Source organism: Tamandua tetradactyla, chromosome 9 (genome assembly GCF_023851605.1).
Source record: "Tamandua tetradactyla isolate mTamTet1 chromosome 9, mTamTet1.pri, whole genome shotgun sequence".
In the NCBI taxonomy this organism is placed as follows: Eukaryota; Metazoa; Chordata; class Mammalia; order Pilosa; family Myrmecophagidae; genus Tamandua; species Tamandua tetradactyla.
The window spans coordinates 63,113,752-63,133,857 of NC_135335.1; the positions used below are offsets into that span (position 1 = coordinate 63,113,752).

Genomic DNA, 20,106 nt, shown 5'->3' on the forward strand with positions numbered 1-20,106 from the left:
TTCTCATATAGTAGGTGAAGGTCTAGAATACATACATGGCCATCTTTTACCCTGTATTCTGATTTACCTTAGGCCCAGCCAGATTGGCTTCATTTTCTTTAGCTTGAAGTCCTGAGGTCTTTTCTTTGTTTACTTTAACTGCCGACTTTCAGGGCTGTAACTGCGTTTCTGGGTCTTAGGTGTCACAGAGTTATTCAGAGTTCTAGGGAAATACCAGCTGATACACATATAGGTCAGTGTCTCAGAATCTAGAAATACGTTTACAATTCAGACTAAGTGTGGCTACTATAAGGAATTACAATCCAGGCTCCAGTTTTCTGAAACAGAATTTAGCATATCTGTTCTTTTGTTTCTAGCTTCTTTTGCACAACACATTTGTCCCCAACGTTCATTCAGTTTGTTGTGTCTCTCTCGACAGCCTTCCCTTTTTTGTAGCCCCACCATATTCATATAAATGCATCACAGTTCACTATTCTGCTTCTCAGTCATTGTTATGCTTTGGCTCCCTCCATCTATGGGCATCATAGATAATGTCCAAAATAAACCATGTTTTACAGTATTCTCACTTGGTTGTACAGTCAGCAGCACTCTCAATTTTAGACAGTTTTCTTTGGTTCATAGCAACAAAGAATCAAGAAACATAGCATCACCAACTATCAAATCAAAACTGCCCATTAGCACTTGTCCTACCCCCAACCCTGATTAATTGCCCCTGGTATTGCTATGGTACTGTTGATGTCTTCCTGTTACCTATTGGCCATAGCATGCATTTTTAGTTTTCCCTCTATAGCTTTCTACTATTGACTTTGTCCACTACTAAACTTTCAAATAGTTCATGCAAGAAGTTATTTATAATTGTAGATTTAATCAGTGAATACATGGCGCTATAATCCCCTTTCATTCATAGTCCCCTCAATATGGTAATGTTATCTGTAACCCTGCTAATGAGTTACTGTCACTTCTATCCATTCCCTTGTATTTTCCCTCATTGGGTTGCCTTTCCCCTGTCTCTAGCTTTTGTGTACCTCGAGGTCTGCTATATTCTACAGTGTAACTTCTGAGATTACCTAAATCATATAGTATCTGCCCCTTTATGTCTGACTTCACTCAACATTATGTTCTGAAGGTTCATCTGCATTGTCAAATGTTTTGGGCCATCATTTTGTCTTATTGCTGCATAATATTCCATCGTATGTACATACCACATTTTGTTATTCACTCATCTGTTGATGGGCATTTGGAAATTGTTTCCATCTTTTGGAAGTGGTAAATAGTGCCGCCATAAACATTGATATGCAAATGTCTGTTTATGTCACTGCTTTCAGCTCTTCTGGGTATATACTGGGTATTACTGAATCATAGGGCAACTAAGTATCGAGTTTTCTGAGGAATCGCCAAACTGTTTTCCACAGCCCTGCACCATTATACATTCCCACCAACAGTGAGTAAGTAAGTGTTACAGTTTCTCCACCTCCTTTTCAACATTTGTAGTTTCCTGGTGGTTTAAAGGCAGACATTCTTGTAGACGTGAGGTGATATCTCATTGTAGTCTTGATTTGTATTTCCCTTATAGCTAATGAAAATGAGCATCTCTTCATGTGCTTTTAGCCATGTGCATTTTTAAAAATTTTTTTTAACTTTTTATTAATTAAAAAAAATTAACAAACAAAACATTTAGATATCATTCCATTCTACATATACAATCAGTAATTCTTAATATCATCACATAGTTGCATATTCATCATTTCTTAGTACATTTACATCGGTTTAGAAAAAGAAATAAAAAGACAACAGAAAAAGAAATAAAATGATAATAGAGAAAAAAAAGACTATACATACCATACCCCTTACCCCTTGCTTTCATTTACCACTATTTCAAACTGAATTTATTTTAACATTTGTTCCCCCTATTATTTATTTTTATTCCATATGTTCTACTCTTCTGTTGATATAGTAGCTAAAAGGAGCATCAGACATAAGGTTTTCACATTCACAGAGTCTCATTGTGAAAGCTATATCATTGTTCAATCATCATCAAGAAACGTGGCTACTGGAACACAGCACTACATTTTCAGGTAATTCCCTCCAGCCTCTCCACTACATCTTGAACAACAAGGTGATATCTACTTAATGCGTAAGAATAACCTCCAGGATAACCTCTGGACTCTGTTTGGAATCTCTCAGCCATTGACACTTTGTCTCATTTTACTCTTCCCCCTTTTGGTTGAGAAGTTTCTCTCAATCCCTTGATGTTAATTCTCAGCTCATTCTAGGGTTTTTCTCAGTCCCTTGATCCTGAGCCTCAGCTCATTCCAGGATCTCTGTCCCATGTTGCCAGGAAGGTCCACACCCCTAGGAGTCATGTCACGCGCAGAGATGGGGAGGGTGGTGAGACTGCACGTCGTGTTGGCTGGAGAGAGGGGCCACATCTGAGCAACAAAAGAGGCTGTCTTGGGGGTGGCTCTTAGGCCTAAATTTTAAGTAGACTTGACCTATCCTTTGTGGGGTTAAGTTTCATGTGAACAAACCCCAAGACTGGGTAGCCATGTGCATTTGCTCTTCAGAAAAGTGTCTTATTTTCTACATTGCTTTTGTCTGGTGAAATCCGTAAGAAAAAAGTTAAGGTAAAAAAGAACATGTAAGAAAATGGTGTTCACACACTTTTCATTTTTAGAAGTTTCCTGAGTCTCTTTATAAGGATTATAGAAAATCATTGACAGTGGAAATTGCAATGTGTTTTTTGGTTTGATTCTTCTGTTAGCTCTATTTCTCAGCCTCTTATTGTTACATAGAATATGAGGAGCATAAAATTAATGTTATCTTCTATAGATTCCATATTGTTCTTAGATGCTGACAGATGTGTTGGAGAACATTGAAAATGAGGAGTTCTTCCAGATACTGACTCAGTCGAAATTGAGTTGGTTCTTCTCTAGGGATTGGCATCTGTTGAAATAGAAATTGGCACTCTGTTCAACACCAACACTTCTTGGTTACTATAAGACATCAGCTAGCAGCAAATGACTCTGGGAGTAGCTATCCATCACCATCATCTTTTGTTACTTGCCCAGCAAATTCCAACGCTGGCCATTAGAATCTTCAGACCATTCTGGTTGAACCTGTCCAACCCTGAGAATCTACGGTGACCCCAGGCTAGGAGGTAAATGGTTGTGGGCAGGCCTGATTAGACATGGAATGTTTCTGGGGGTGTGTGTTCCTAAGATGGCATCCTGGATCCTCATATACAACATGTGCCTCCAGTTGTTTAGGCAACTGTAAATTGTGGTGACTGAAATCCCCTTTGAGGGCCATTTCAGTGCACTTGGCATATTCTGGCTTATACCTGCTTTTAGGCCAAAGTTGGGAATTTGAAGGCAAATTAGAGGATTGCAGTCAATTCAGAATATGAATTGGTAGCAGAGAAGTAGCTGGGTTTAGCAGAAAAAAAAGGAAATCAGGAGGCATTTCATATTCTGTCTCATAAGGCACAAGGTGGTTTTGTTCCTTAGCGTGATACCCAGTGTCCCCTGAGTATGTCCTGTGCAGACTGGGCCCTGATGCTTCAGCTTGCATGTCCTGCACCTACATGGAGCCCACAATTGAGCCTTTTCGTAGATTCTCATTTTATCCCCCACATCCCTCCGATGTATGGATACTCTTGCTCTTGCCATTTTACAGATGAAAAAACTGAAGCTCACAGTCATTAACCAATTTAATTTGCTCAGGGCGACAAGGCTAGAAGTGTTGGGATCTAGACCTGAATCTCTCCAGCTTCAAAATGTCTGTTGTTTTTGCAGAGCTCTGTTGCCTTTCCTAAATATTAGTGTCCCTTCCAAATTGTGAGGTGTTTGCAGAGAGGTATGATCAAAGCCCATAGGACTAAGGGCAAATCCCTGGAGGGTCCAGCCTGGTTTAGATGGCATAGAGAGGAAGGGGATTCTGAGTAGAGGGTTGTAGTTAAAGGGTTAAGGTTCAGATTGGATAGGAGGAGAGCAGTAGTTTAGGGCTAGAGAATAAAAACTAACCAGTGTGACTGAATTCACCAGGCCCTGGCTGTTGTGCTCCTGGTCTGGGGCTGAGAGTCCTCCAGGTGGAAACTGACTGGTGGGTTTCACTGTCAGATTCAGGTAGACTTGGGGCTCCAGGGGGCACAAGCAGACCCACCCAGCCATAGCTGTTTTCGCTTGACTTGGATGGTCACCTATTCCGTGTGTGTTCTTAAAATGAAAGAGACAAGAACATGAACTGCTGCAATAGTCAGCAGTCCCTTCAGCCCCAAGCAGAGAGCACCCCAGTGAGGTGGTAGTACCTCCTCCTCCTTTCTCTAGATCTGAAGTTCATAACTGGAGGTCCATGGGTGGGCTCTGTGGCATCTCTAACTTCCTGAAATGTTATGCAAAAAATGGGTATAGGTGGGCATTTTCTGAGACAGTGGTTGAAAGTGTTAATTACAACTCAATATTAAGAATATCTGCTTCAGGCCAAAGAGACCCCTCGCAACCTTGAAAGGGAAGAAATTCCTAAATATAACTTTTTTTTTTTAAGTCACTTTGTCCCTTATTTTAGGTTTCTTCTGCCGTTCTTTCTCTACCTCAACACTCTGAAAGTTGAAATCTCTTTCTCTTAAACCCCACTGAGTTATTCTAGTTTGATCCTTTGGTGCCCAAGTGTCCAGAACTACAAAAGCTGTTTCATGCAGAGCTTTGAAATACTTGAACACTATGAACCTGTGCCTCCCCAGGCCCCTTCCTGCACTCAGCTCAGATTTTTAAATACTCAGACCATCCCTCACCATCCCTTCCTGCAGTGGTTTCCACACTCTGTGCCTGACATGGGTTGTAGAATTCCAGCTGTTGCTTTGGTAACTGGGTAGAGCCCCCCAGAATGCCCAATCCTTTCTTTCCCTTTTCACTCTATCTCTTGCTCTTCATCCGGGTTCTCTGACTTGTATTTAAGAAGTTAATATTTTAAACTTAAATGTGACTTCACACCTATCTTTGAATTTCATCATATTGCTTTCATTTCATCCTGTCCGGATGTTTGGATAGTATTATTTTTTTACCCAACATAGTAATGATTTCACAAAGCTCTGTGGTCTGAGGATTTCTCTGTCATGTTATCTAAGTCATTGCTGGCGTGGAGCCACGGAGAGCAGCATGGCGGTAAAGTGCATAGTGTCCCTTGTTTGCTCTCTCCTTTATCCTTCCTCAGCATCCAAATGATCTCCTTTTACTTATGTTGGTACCATCTTTAACTGCAGAGGTAGATAGCACCTTGGTCCTCTGAATCTTCCTTTGGTGGCTTAATAGAAGTGGTTCAACCTTGGGGCAAATTTATATCAGAGCTTGGGTAGAATAGCTAAGTTTTCAAAGAGAAGGAACAGATATACTGTTTTAAGATGATTATTAGCTTATCACGACCTTTGTGGCTTCTTCTTACTTGTGCATATCTGGCAAAAATTTCTCCTGTAACAGTAGAAGCACAATTCAATGATGATATATATTCTGTACCTCTATTTTATTAAGGATTGAAGTATAAAAATGAATGATAAATGTACATGTTGAAACTTGGCCTTTGAGAATGGAGCAGTAATTAAAAAGGACGGTTTTATACTTTATGTACTTTCCTGCTATTATCAAATCTTTTTTGATTTTTCTACATTTGTTCTACATTTTGTTTCCAGTTGGAAAACTCAGTAGCTTTTAAAAATTCAGTTTTGTTCTGACAGCTCAGATATTCTCTAGATATGAATTTGGTGTGCTGAAGATTAAAAAAAAAAAACACTTTCTGTGATTTTCTACAGGGTTGAGGAAAGTGGAATCAAATACTGCTGAGACCCTGTATCTCACCAAGTACTTCCTTCTAGAGCAGAAATGGCAAATGCAGGCATTTCTGTTCCTACTCTCTCACTGCTAATTCTTTGTGGTTCTCTGAGCTGGTACAGTCTCCTCCTCCTCCTCCTGCTCCTCCTATAGCAGGCCTCCAGGCAGCACTGGCTGGGGCCAGTTTTCAGAAGGAAGCCCAGGAGCCCATGACCAGGGCATGCAGGGAGTCCGCTGCTAAGGCTCAGAGGGAAGACAGACCCTTCCTTCTCTCTTGTGGCTAACCCCTTGTCACGCCCAGGTTTGTTACCACTCCCATGGACTTTTTAGAACCAGTTTTACTGAGATATATTCACAAACATACAGTCCATCCAAATCATTGCAATCAGTGGCTCTCAGTATAATCAGCGTTCTGCTTTTATCACTACAATCAGTTCATTAGTCCAGAAGGAAAAATCCCATACCCCGTATTATTGGCCCTTAGCATTAGTATGATACCTTTCTCACAATTGATGAAAAGATGTTAAACTACTACTGTTAACTATAGTCCATAGTTTGCATTAGATGTATTTTTTTCCCATTTACTATCTTGTCAACACCTTGTGATAGTAACTTACATTTGTTCTAGTTCATGAAAGAACATTTTTACATTTGTACCAAAATCATCTACAACAGTGTTCACTATGTTGTAGGTTCCATGTTTTATTCTCTAGCTTTCCCTCTAATATCATATATGACCATAGCGTTCCCTTTCAGCTACATTCACATGCATAATTCACTGCTGTTAATTACATTCACAGTGATGTGCTGCCATCACCTCTATCCATTTCCAAATATTTGTAGCCAACTTAATTAAAAATTAAGCATCACCTCCCCTTCTCTCTACCCTTGTTCTAGCTCCTGTAAACTGTATTCTAGATTCTGACTCTGTGGATTTGCTTCTTATAATTGGACCATATCAGTGAGATCACAAAATATTTCTTCTTTTGTGTCGGGCTTATTTCACTCAACATAATGCCCAGAAAGTTCATCCATGTTGTCCTTCTTATAGCTGAATAATATTCCATTGTATGTATTTACCACATTTTGTTTATGCATTTCTCATTTGATGGTTACTTGATTTGCTTCCATCTTTTGGCAGTTGTAAATAATGCAGCTTTGAAGGTTGATGTTCAGATATTTGTTCATGTCTCTGTGTTCAGTTCTTCTGCGTGTATATCCAGTAGCAGAATAGCTGGATCATACGGCAATTCTATACTTAAATTCCTCAGGAACTACCAAACTGTGTTCCACAGCGGCTGCATTATTTTACATTCCCACCAACAGTGAAGATATCAATTTAATGATTCAGCAATCATACTCATTTGTTAAGTCCTATCTTCTCTGTATAACTCCACCATCACCTATGATGTTTCCATCCCTCTGTTTAGGAGTGTTTGGTCTATGGCCATTCTAAATTTTTCATATTGGAAGGGTCTGTCCCTAATGTGCGCGAGGGAGATGAAACTATCTGATATTCTGGAGAGGCTGGGCTAGGTTTCAGGACTTACCTGGACCAGGGACCCATCTGGAGGTTGTAGGTTTCTGGAAAGTTACTCTAGTGCATGGAATCCTTGTGGAATCTTATATATTGCCCTAGGTGTTCTTTAGGATTGGCTGGAATGGTCCTGTTCAGGGTGGGCAGGTTATGGTAAGTAGCAGGGCCTAGATGAAGTTTGTGTAAGAGCAACCTCCAGAGTAGCCTTTTGACTCTATTCGAACTCTGTCTGCCACTGATACTTTATTAGTTACACTTCTTTTCCCCCTTTTGGTCACGATGGAATTGTTGATCCCACGGTGCGAGGTCTGAATTCATCCCTAGAAGTCATTTCCCACGTCTCCAGGAAGACTTTCACCCTCGATGTTATGTCCCACCTAGGGGGAAGGCATTGATTTCACTTGCAGAGTTGGGCTTAGAGAGAGTGAGGCCACATCTGAACAACAAAAGAGGTCCTCCAGAAGTAACTCTTAGGCATGCCTACAGGTAATCTAATCTTTTTTGCTACCTACATAAGCTTCACAAGAGTAAGCTTCATGATTGAGAATTTGGCGTATTGACTTAGGTGTCCCTAAAGTTTGACAGGTATCAGGGGATTCATTGATAGTAAGGTTTAATAGTTCCATATTCTTTCTCTTATCCCTCAGGGAACTTTGCTAATACTTTTTGATTATCTGCTTAATATACTCTAGGATGTATCCAGGCATAACAATAATCTATACAGGATAAAAGGACCTCTTATTCTGGGCTCCCTGTGTTTCAGTTGTTCAAATGAACTATACAGGTAGGTTGAGTTAGATTATACCCTACAAAAAATTTCAGTTCGAGACCAAATAAACCTTTTTTTCATTGGTCTTAAAGAGTATGTGTGGTTCTAAAATATAGACACTGTCTTCCATACCCCTCTGTTCTGAATTGCTTTAACCCCAACCTGTTTGGCTTCGTTCTTATCTCTAAATATTGGGTTGTATATATAAAACAGCCTTTCAAAATCCATAAATAATAATCTCCACTCCAGACTTAATGTGTTGGCTCTAAAAGCTTACAGTCTAATTCCCTGTTTTCTTATAAGCATTTTTTAAAGGTGACCATGCCATTGTTGTTTTTTTGTTTCTGGCTTGTTTTGTCTCACCAGATGTCCCACATGTTCGTTCTCATCATTGCATACCTCACGACTTTGTTCCTTTTTGTAGCAACACAACCTTCGTTCATAAGTATACATCATCGTTGGCCAATCTACTTCTCAGTCAGTGCATCCTTCAGCCACCTGCATTCATCAGGCATCATGTTTAGGGTCCAAAGTCCATCAACAATCTCACTTTTAGATAATTTCATTGTTCCTAAGAGGAAGAAAACCAGTAAACACACCTTTGCCGAACATGAAATCTAAACTTCCTCTAAACTCTTGTCCCTCCCCCAATTATTTACCCCTGCTGTTGCTGTGGTAGTGCTGATAGTTTCCTTTTGCGCATAGCTCATAGCATGCAATAGCAGTTTTCTCCCTGTACCCTGGACTTACACAGTTTATACAAGAATCATACATTTGAAGTAATTCTTGTGAAAACAAATTCATATTTCAAGTGTTAATCAGTGAGACACGTAGGTCTATACAACCCCTTTCAATCTTGTTCATCTTCAATTTGGTAATATTACATGTAGACCCACTACAGAACCAGCTTCACTCCTATCTATTCCCTTACATTGGAGTTCAACCTCATTAGCTAATGGTTCACCCATCTCTAGCTTCTATGTATCTCTAAGTCCCCTATGTTCTGTATTATAAGCCTCTGATTATACCTTTATACTCTGATTATACCTTTATACTGATCATAAAAGTGGAATCATACAGTATCTATCCTTTTGTGTCTAATTTTACTCAGCATCATGTCCTCAAGGCTCATCCATGTTGCCAAATGTGCTTCAGGACATCATTTTGTTTTACTGCTGCATAATATTCCATCATATGTATATACCACGTTTTGCTTGTCTATTGATGGGCATTTGGTTTGTTTCCATCTTTTGGAGATTGTGAAGAATGCTGCTATTAAAATCAGTATGCAAATGTCTGTTTGTGTCTTTGCTTTCAGCTCTTCTGGGTATATACCAAGTAGTGCTGTTGCTGGGTCATAGGGCAGCTCGATATTTAGTTTCCTAAGGAACCGCCAAACGGTCTTCCATAGTGACTGCACTGTTGTACATTTCCACCGACAGTGCTTAAATATCCCAGTTTCTCCACATCCTCTCCAACATTTATAGTTTCCTGTTTGTTTAATAGCAGCCATTGTTATACGTGTGATGTGGTATCTCATTGTAGTCTTTATCTGCATTTCCCTTACAGCCAGTGAAAATGAGCATCTCTTCATGTGCTTTTGAGCCATCTGTATTTGCTCTTCAGAAAAATGCCTATTTATATCTTTAGCCCATTTTATAATTGGGTTGTTTGTATCATTTCTTTGTATATGCATGAAATCAAACCTTTGTCTGATATGTGATTTCCAAATATTTTCTCCCATTGAGTGGCTGCTTTTTTACCTTTTTGAGAAAGTCTTTTGAGGTGCAGAAGCATTTGATTTTGAGGAGTTCCCATTTATCTAGTTTTTCTGTTGTTGCTTGTGCTTTGGGTGTAAAGTTTAGGAAGCTACCTCCTATTACTAGATCTTGAAGATGTTTCCCTACATTTTCTTCTAGAAGCTTTATGGTGTTAGTTCTTATATCTAGGTGTTTGATCCACTTTGAGTTAATTTTTGTGTAGGGTGCAAGATAGGGGTCCTCTTTAATTCTTTTGGCTATTGATATCCTGTTCTTCCATGTCCAATTATTGAAAAGACTGTTTTGTCCCACTTCCGAGGATTTGGGGGCCTTGTCAAAAATCAGCTGACTATAGATTTGGGGGTCTGCTTCTGCACTCTCGATTCGATTGCATTGGTCAGTATTTCTGTCTTTGTGCCACTACCATGTGTTTGACCACTGTGGCTTTATAATAGGTTTTAAAGTCAGGGAGTGCTAATCCTCCCACTTTTTTCTTCCTTTTTAAGATGCTTTTAGCTATTTGGGGGTCTCTTTCCCTTCCAGATGAATTTGGTAGTTAGCTTTTCCAATTCTTCAAAGTAGGTTTTTGGAATTTTGATTGGTCCTATGTTGAATCTATAGATCGATTTGGGGAGAATTGACATCTTAACTATATTTAGCCTTCCTATCCGTGAGCAGGGAATGTCTTTCCCCCTATTTAGATCTCCTTTGATTTCTTTTGGCAGTGTTATGTAATTTTCTGTGTGTAAGTCCTTTATGTCCCTAGTTAAGTTCATTCCTAAGTACTTGATTCTTTTAGTTGCTATTTTTAATGAAATTTTTCCCTTGCCTGACTCCTCAGCTAGGTCATTGCTTGTGTATAGAAATGTTACTGGCTTTTGCATGTTAATTTTATATCCTGCCACCTTGCTGAATTTGTTTATTAGTTCAGGTAACTTTGCTGTAGATTTCTCAGAATCTTCCAAGAATAGTATCATATCATGTGCAAATAATGAGAGTTTTAATTCTTCCTTTCCAATTTGGTTGCCTTTTATTTTTTTGTTCTGCCTGATTGCTCTAGCTAGAACTTGTAGCACAGTGTTGAATAATAGTGGTGGCAGTGGGCATCACTAAGATTGTTCTTGATCTTAGAGGGAAGGCTTTCAGTCTCTCTCCATTGAGTACGATGCTAGCTAATAGCATATTGAGGTAGTTACCTTTGATTCCTGTCTTTTGGAGTGCTTTCATCAGAAAAGAATGCTGAATTTTGTCAAATGCTTTTCCAGCATCGAGATGGTCATGTGATTTTCCCCTTTCGATTTGTTAATGTGGTGTCTTACATTGAGTTTCTTGTGTTGAACCATCCTTGCATTCCTGGTATAAACCCCACTTGGTCATGGTGTATAATTGTGTAAATGTGTTGTGGGATTCAATTTGCTAATACTTTATTGAGAATTTTTGCAACTGTTCATTAGGGAGATTGGCCTGTCATTTTCCTTTCTTGTATCATCTTTACCTGGCTTTGGTATTAAAATGATGTTGACTTCATAAAATGATTTAGGTAGAGTTCCTTTTTCCTCAAATTTTGGAAAAGTTTGAGCAGGATTAGTGTTAGTTCTTCTTGAAGTGTTTGATAAAATTCCCCTGTGAAGCCATCTGGCCCTGGGCTTTTCTTTGTAGGAATATTCTTGATGACTGATTGAATCTCTTTATTTGTGATAAGTTTATTGAAAGGTTTGTTGAGGTCTTCTGTTTCTTCCTGAGTCAGTGTAGCTTGTTTGTGTGTCTCCAGGAATTTGTCCATTTCATCTAAGTTGTCTAGTTTGTTGGTGTATAGGTGTTCATAGTATACTCTTATGATTTCTTTTATTTCTTCAGGGTCTGTGGTAATGTACCCCTTCTCATTTCTGATTTTGTTTATTTGCATCCTCTCTGTTTTTTTCTTTGTCAGTCTTCTAGTGGCCCCCAAATTTTATTGATTTTCTCAAAGAACCAACTTTTGGTTTTATTGATTCTTTCTATTATTCTTTTGTTCTCCCATTCATTTATCTCTGCTTTAATCCTTGTTATTTCTCTTCTTCTGTTTTTTTTTGGCTTAGTTTGCTGTTCTTTCTCAAGTTCCTCCAGGTGTGCTATTAAATCCTCGATATTTGCTCTTTCTTGTTTTTTAGTATAGACATTTAGGGTGATAAATTTCCCATTCAGCACAGCTTTTGCCACTTCCCATAAGTTCTGATAAGTTGTATTCTCATTTTCATTCATCGCCAGATGGCTACTGATTTCTCTAGCAATTTTTTCTTTGACCCAGTGGTATGTTATTTAATCTCCATATATTTGTGGATGTTCTCGTTCTTTGGTGGTTATTGAGATCCAGCTTCATCCCACTGTGAACAGAGAAAGTGCTTTGAGTAATTTCAATATTTATAAATTTATAAAGACCTGTTTTGTGTCCCAGTATATGATCTGTCCTGGAGAATGTTTCATGAGCACTAGAGATGTCTATCCTTGTGTATGGGATACAATGACGTATATATGTCTTTAGGTCTAATGCATTTATCAAGTTATTTAACTTCTCTATTTCCTTATTGATCGTCTGTCTGATTTTTCTGTTGATAGAGGAGAGTGGTGTATTGAAGTCTCCTACTATTATTGTTGAAAGATCTTTTGCTTCCTTCAGTTTTACCAATGTTTGTCTCGTGTACTTTGGAGCTTTTTTTTTTAATGTGGGCAGGAACATAAACATTTATGATTCTTATATCTTCTTGATGAATTGACCCTATAGTTAGTATATAGCATCCTTCTTTGTCTCTTATGATGTCTTATTTAAAGTCTATTATGTCCCATATTAGTATAGCTACTCCTGCTTTCTTTTGTTTACAATTTGCATGGAAAATCTTTTTCCATCCTTTCATTTTCAATCTATTTGTAGCCTTGTGTCTCAGATGAATCTCTTGTAAGCAGCACATAGCTGGATTATGTTTCTTAATCCATTCTTCTAGTCTGTATCTTTTAATTGATAAATTTAGTCCATTAACATTCAGAGTTGTTACTGAAAAGGCATTTCTTGATTTTACCATCTTATCTTTTTTATTTTATTTGTCAGATCTATATATTCTTTTCCCTTTTTCTCTTTAAATTACCCTTTGTGGTACTGTTCAATTTTGTGCCCTCCTCCAACCTCCCTCTCCTGGAGTTTTTTCAGCTGGCAAAACTCCTTGTAGTATTTCTTTTAGGGCTGGTCTCTTGTTGACAAATTCTTGCAGGACTTCTTTGTCTGTGAAAACTTTAATTTCCCCCTCAGTTTTGAAGGACAGTTTGGCTGGGTACAGAATTCTCACCTGGAAGTCTTTCTCTTTCAGGTTCTTTAATATATCATACCACTGCCTTCTCACCTCCAGGGTGTTCATTGAGTAGTCTGAACTCAATGTTGTTTGGTTTCCCTTGTATATAGTAGGTTATTTTTCTATTGCTGCTTTCAGGATTTTCTGCTTATCTTCAACATTTGAGAAACTGATTAGTATGTGTTTTGAGGAAGGCCTATTTGGATTTGTTCTGTTTGAACTTCGTTGGGCTTCTTTGACTCATATTTATGTCCTTTATTAGGGGTGGGAAGTTTCCTCCATTATATTCTCAACTACTTTTCCTAGCCCTTTACTCTTCTCTTTTCCTTCTGGGACACCAATAATTCTTATCTTTGTGCACTTTATTTTGTCTATCATTTCCCTGAGAGCCAATTCAATTTTTCCATCTTTTTTGCCTTTTGCTGTTCTGAGTCTTCAGAGTCAGTTATCCTGTCCTTTATATCACTTATTCTTTCTTCTGTCTCTTCAAATCTGGTACTGTGTGCCTCTGGTAGGTTTTTTACTTGGTCAACAGAGTCTTTAATCCCTGTGATATCTGCTATTTTTCTGAAACTTTCAAATTCCTCTTTATACTCTTCTACTGTCTTCTTGATTTCCTTTTTGTCATTTTCCATCCCACTTATTTTAATAAGTAGAGTTGTATGATTTTTTTTTTTCAACGTGGGCAGGTACCAGGTATCAAACCTGGGTCTCTGACATGGCATGCAAGAATTCTGCCACTGAGCCACCATTGCACCACCCTGTGCAATTAGTTGTTCCCACATCTGTGTCTCTGGTGTTTTAATTTTGTCATTAGACAGGGCTATATCTGTCTGCATTGTGATATGCTTAGTGATCTTCTGCTGTCTTTGTGGCATGTAAATATCCTGATTGATTTACTTTGAGAGTTGATTTCTTTCAGTAGTCTGTGGCCTTTTGTTTGTGGGATGGATGTACAGCAGGGAGCAGGGTACAGAGTGGGACACTCAGTGTGGTGATTTGTTCCAGGGCAGGTATGGGTGCACGTTGGCGATTTTAAGTTGATGCTTGTGAACGTTGGTGCTAGCGTCCAGGGAGGATGTAGTTGTGCAGCTGCATCGGTCTGGGGGGCGTAACCGTAGCGTGCACTGGTCTAAGGTACAGGGCCCTTTGTGTGCATGCATAGAGCTGTATCAGGAGGTTGGTCTTATGCCTTTGTGGATTGGGGACAGATGTGACTCTGCTGTGCAGGTCAACACTTTCTCAGAGCTGGGAAGTGTGGCTGAGGGCTGTGCCCATCGTGGTTCTAGGACTGCTGTAAACTGAGGTTTCCAGAACTGAATGACGTGATTGGTGGCCCATAGAACTGATGCAATGGGCTTGGGGGGGTGGGATGAGGCTGTACGACACTCTTGGCAGGGGCGCAGGTGTCGCCTCAGTGTATGCGCAGGCAACAGCCTTTAGGGAACATGTGTTCTGTCCTGGAGGATGATCCACAAGCACTTGCGAAGAATGTATTTCCTACTGTTGGGGTGCAGTGTTCTGTGTACATCTGTTAGGTCTAGTCCATTTATCCTATTACTCAATTCTCTGTTCAGCTGTTATCTCTGTCAGTAATAGTGGTGTATTGAAATCTCCAACAATTATTGTAAAGATGTCAATTTCTCCCTTCAGTTTGCCTCATGTATTTGGGGTACCAGTGAGATGCATAAATATTTATGATTTTTATTTCTTCTTGGTGGATTGCCCATTTTATTAATATATAGTATCCTTTTTTGCCTCTTATAATAATAGTTTTGCATTTAGAAGTCTACGTTTTCTGATGCTAGTATAGCCACCCCACCTCTTTTTTGGTGAATGTTTGCATGGAATATCTTTTTCCAGCCTTTTACTTTCAACCTATTTGTATTCTTGGGTCTCTTGTAGTCTCTTGTAGAGTAGACAGCATATAGGTGGACCATACTTTAAAAAAAAATCAGTTTGGCCAATCTGTGTATTTTGATTGGGGGGGTTAATTATTTAACATTCAATGAATTACTATAATGGCAGTACTTTACTTCAACCATTTTATTCTTTAGTTTTATATGTCTTATCTTGTTTTGTTTTTTTCTCTCCTATTATCCTTTTAGTTTCCTAACTGATAATGTTCATTTCTCCACTATCCTCCATACATCTCTCTTCTGTCTTTTCCTTTCAGTTTGCAGAACTCCCTTTAGTATTTCTCGTAGGGCAGGTCTCTGACAAACTTTTTCAGTTTATCTGTGACTATATTAAATGTCCTTCATTTTTGAAGGAGAGTTTTGCTGGATAAAGGATTCTTGGCTGGCAGTCTTTTTCTTTAAGTTCCTGAAATATATCATACTACTCCCTTCTCAACCTCCGTGGTTTCTTAAGAGATATCAGAACTTAATCTCATCGCTGTTCCCTTGTATGTGAGGAATTACTTTTCTCTTACTGCTTTCAATATTCTCTGTTTTTCTTTGGCATTGGTTGTTCTAATTAGTGTGTGTCCCAGAATTAGGTCTCTTAGGATTTATTCTTTTGAGTATGTTGTACATTTTCAACAGCTATACTGACAAAAAATAAAAAATGAAATAGCACCTCCCCGCCCCCAAGGAAAATCACTAAAGGGACTCTAAATAATTACCAAAAAGATAAAATAATTCAGTGTTGCTCCTTAAACATGACAGCCCCAATGATCTTTTCCTCCAGAGTGGCGTTGGCTTTAAACTTGGGCTTTTCCTGTTGCCCTTCCCTCCAGTTGCTGCCAGAGGCACTGGGTCACCCGTTAGAGCCACCTGGTCCCTTCCTGGCCGTACCTTTTAGGCTCTCCCGGGAGCCTGTAGAGTCTGGAACCGTGTAGGACACTGCCAAGTGCTGACAGGTGGAGGCTGTTACTTTTGGTTTGTTTTCTTGGTAAGCATTTCTTTAACTAAGTCACCCACCAGGAAATGGTTTTAAGGGAAGGAGGGGGTCCTCTGAGACCCCAACTTTTGGGTCAGACAGTTCCTGTTCCAGCACTCTGGTGGCACAGTGGCTTTCTGGCAGAGGCCTGCCCCCTGGTCCTTGATTCCATATTTCCATGGCAAGATGAGAAGTCGTCCACGAGAATGTTGTTTGTTCCACGGTTTGGTTCTCTACCGAAAATCCAACTAGTTGCTACCTGAATGCTTTGCGCAATTTATCCTGTGGAGATTTTGATGATGTTTTTGTTAAAAGAGCTCTGGTGCTCGCCTTAGCAACAGCAGTTATGTTTTGGGAGCTAAAAGGAAGAGGAATGTTTGCTGTTTGTGTGTCCTCAGCGAGAAGACCTCTGATACTGCTTGAAGTGGCCCTTCCTGAGGCCGTGAGTCTGTCCCCACCAGATGGCCTCTTCCCGGCTGTCCATGCTTGGGGCTCAGATCCTGCGCCATGGCTTCCACCGCCCTCTAATCTACTGAAGGCTCTTGATGATGATAGTGAGGCTCGATCATATGTTTCTTACCATATTGAGAAAATTAGACAGCTTTGGTGTGGTGCAGCATATTTGCATTTGGTTGAAATTAGCTCTTTATCCTAATTCAGTGATTCACGGCTGTGCAGGAGTCTTATTTTCCTTGCTAATTGTTCATATCTTCTTGTTTTTAGCACTTGTACTTTTGGAGGAAAGATGGCATCATAGCAGCTTTTAAATGTTTCTGAATAAAGTTCCATCTTAAAGCACTTGTTTATCAGTACATGTCATAAATGTTGCAAGTTTTTGGTGTTTTAGGGGAAAAAAGTGCTGAACTGGGTTAGTGGGAGCAAGATCATCTGTGTTCCATTTTCAGCCTGCGTTTCAGCACTCCTCAGGCTTGGCTGGGCTTTTCTCATGGTTTTCATGCTTTTCTATATGGATTGCCATTGTATCATTCGTTCATTACTTTTGCTGTTTTGAATCCTTACCAGAAATCGGTTTCATTCTCCTTGGCATCCTCTTATTTTTGAGTGGGCAATGTACCCTGCCTCCGGTGCTGGTAGGATTTGCTGCTGCCTCCTTGTGTGGGATACGCTCCCAGCCTGCAGTGGCTCCTGGACATGGCTGGTTGTAAGTGGACTGCTGTACTAACACACTTTATAATTCCTTTGTACGGATGTAGCTTGGATCTTTAATTGTTCCATGTTTTCATTTTAATAAAGCTTGTTTGTAACTTAAAATATTCTGTATGTTTTATTGATGGCTGAGTCCTGGTTTATGTGAATGTGACTGCAAAAACCACCAAGGTGAGCGTTGTGGGTCAATTCAATTTTGTCCTCCTGATGAGTGGTAGCGATCTAGAAGGGAGAAAGATCATTTCACAACCATTACTGACCTGGTCTTATTGAAAATTATTTGTAGTAGAACTTGCCGTGATTTTAGTCATGATTAAAAAAAAATCTTCAGCCCCAAGTACTTGAAACTTTTGAGCAAGTACCTAGGATGTTTACACCTAGTCCTCCCTGTATTTCAGACTTTGTGACTCTAGTCACATTTCAGTGATTATAAACCATATTCTGAAAATTTACCAATGCTTTTTATGAGTCTAGTATCTAAAGTACTTATCACTTCCCAAGTTCACTTTCTCCCCTTTTTAACTTGCTGAAATCTTTGTGCCTCGTTCAGTAGAGATGTTTATTTGGTGTGCTCCCTCCCCCCAAAAAAGCTATTTTTAAATCTTTAGTGTGTCTTACAATCTGTGGTATCCTGAGTCAGGGAAATTGAAAAACACATACACACAAAAACAATTTGATGAAGGGCCTTAGAGAAAACTAGTGAGCAATTTGTTTATCTCTGGCTTGGAAATTATTCTTAGGCAGATGAATCAATAGGTATTTGTGTGGCAGGGTAGGTGTAAGTGAGGTTCTGAGGGTGGGGGGTTGCATTTCTCAAATTTGAGTGGACACCCAATTCTCAAGTGCATTTTTGTCATTTTCAGTGACTCTCAGTTGTGATCATCTAGGCCTCTCTGTTTTTCCCCACGCAGTTAGGGTCCCTCCCTCCTTCTCTCACTTTTCTATCTATTGCCTTTCAAGGACTTCTTCCCGTCTAAAGGCCACCAGTGTTCTCAGACTTAAAGCCAAAACCAAACAAATTCTGGGGGATTATGGAAGAGCTTGGTGCCATTTTTTTCACCCAAAATAAATCCTGAACACTACTGACATAGACTGAAAAATAAAGCTATGAGAACATCAACGGCCATGTCCTTGGCAGTTTTACTTAGGTGGGTGGACTTCTCATGGTGGTTGGGACCCCTTCATGGTGGGCGAGCCCTGGTGAACCTTGGGGTCCTTGTCTGTGTAAGGTTTAGGAGGCAAAAGAGAGAGGAGGCAGACCAAAAAACCTTAGAGAGAGCGAGTTTATTCCTGTGCTCCTGGGCAGAGCTCACAGAACTCCAGGTAGGGAGTTGCGAGCTCCCCGCTTGGTCTTGGTGCAGGCGGTTTTTAAGCAAGGGGGTTAGGTGATTTCTAGAAGGGGCGGCACATTTTACACAGCTTGAGTCATGGTGACCTTCCCTGTTCCCCCGACCTAACAGTCTGTCCTGGGTGGGATGGCCCCAAGTTCAAAGCAGGCCAGCCCTGTCAAACAGTGGGAAGGCTGGGCTAACAGAATGCTTTCAACCATGGTGGTGAGAACAGGCCACTTGGCTCTGAGTGGACTCCAAGGCCCTGGTTGGCCAGCAGCCCTGGTGGAGCCCCGTCCATACCTGCCTGGCACACACCTACCCGTGTGCTGATGCAGGGGTGGCTCTCTGGCTATGGAGCAGAAGGAAATGTGGGGTATTGTGATCCTCATTCTAAGCTTCTAGGAAAGGGTGGCTTAGAGGAATAGTGCTACGTGGAAATAATGATTGTGAAAAGATAGTGGAAAAAAGACCAACTTGATGGAAAGAAGGTGGATAAGTGACTTCTGGAGTATATGGGAGAAAGGTTTAAAAATATTTTGAAGCTGATTTAATTGAATAGAAGCAAGCTTACCTAAACTTTGATTAATTCATTATGTTTTCATAATAGAAAAATTTGAAGGAAGCGTTTTCCTTCAGCCAGTTTAAAAAAAGGATTTGCTGACTTATTTAGTCTTCACTTTTGTCAGGTATATTGTTAAACCTTGCATTTCATACCACTAATATGTTGCCTAAGGTTATGAGTATATGTTAAGCAGTTTGTAGTCAGTAACAGAACCTTTGGGAGATAGAATTGACCTCAATATTTATTTGATGTTTATAGGGCTTATCTACAGTTTTTCCTTAAATTGCTCATTCCTACAAGCAATTTAATTTAGCAGATTCGACGTACAGAATTTGAAATGCTGTGAAAGAGTAGACCAGACTATACACAGTCGAAGAGTAATTCCAGTCTGCAGTAAACACGTGTAGAATATCTTACCTGCAACATGCAGTTCTGTCTTGCTCTTTTTACAAATGGGTTGGTTTCTCTCATTTCTAAAGTGAAATAGACACATATTACTTCTCTGATGACTCATCGAAGCTTCCCAAGCCTTACCCCAATGAACAGAGGTTATGGGAGGTTGACCAGGGTGTGAAAGGCTTGGGGAGGTGGGAATGTGAAGTTTACTCTTCCTCCAGTCAGAGAGGAAGTTTTGCTGTTTTAAGTACCTTAGCCTGTGAAGAACTGCTGGAAAGACTAATGCCTAGTAGTGCCCTAGTAAATGTTTATAAAATGTTTCTTTTAGGCAGCCTGACACCAGGGTGTTTTGAATAGCTTTTTAAACCGACTTTTAAGAGCTGGACCCAATTAGCACCACTGGTAGTGTTTAAATGTTGACTAGATTCATGAGACTGTGCTGGAAAATTAATTGCAAAGTTGAGTTGTGTGTGGCATTTTAAACCACTGTTGGTCCCCAAGACCACTTTTCCTGAGCTGGAAATGAGCCAGTTTCTTTCTTATTTTTCTTGCCTAGTCACCA

At 39.8% G+C, this 20,106-nt stretch overlaps 1 protein-coding gene and 1 long non-coding RNA gene across 4 annotated transcripts in view; one reads left to right on the top strand and one right to left on the bottom strand.

Annotated features, from left to right (window-relative positions):
• The window catches only part of TRIO (trio Rho guanine nucleotide exchange factor), a 466,986-nt gene that overhangs the window by 36,499 nt on the left and 410,381 nt on the right, over positions 1-20,106 (top strand). The gene's annotated exons all lie outside the window — the stretch shown is intronic.
• On the bottom strand, positions 2,662-4,992 carry LOC143647166 (uncharacterized). Its single transcript, XR_013157890.1, has 4 exons — positions 4,790-4,992; positions 4,307-4,380; positions 4,023-4,214; positions 2,662-2,943 (listed from the first exon to the last, which is right to left on the bottom strand). It is a non-coding gene; the product is annotated as an uncharacterized LOC143647166 (long non-coding RNA).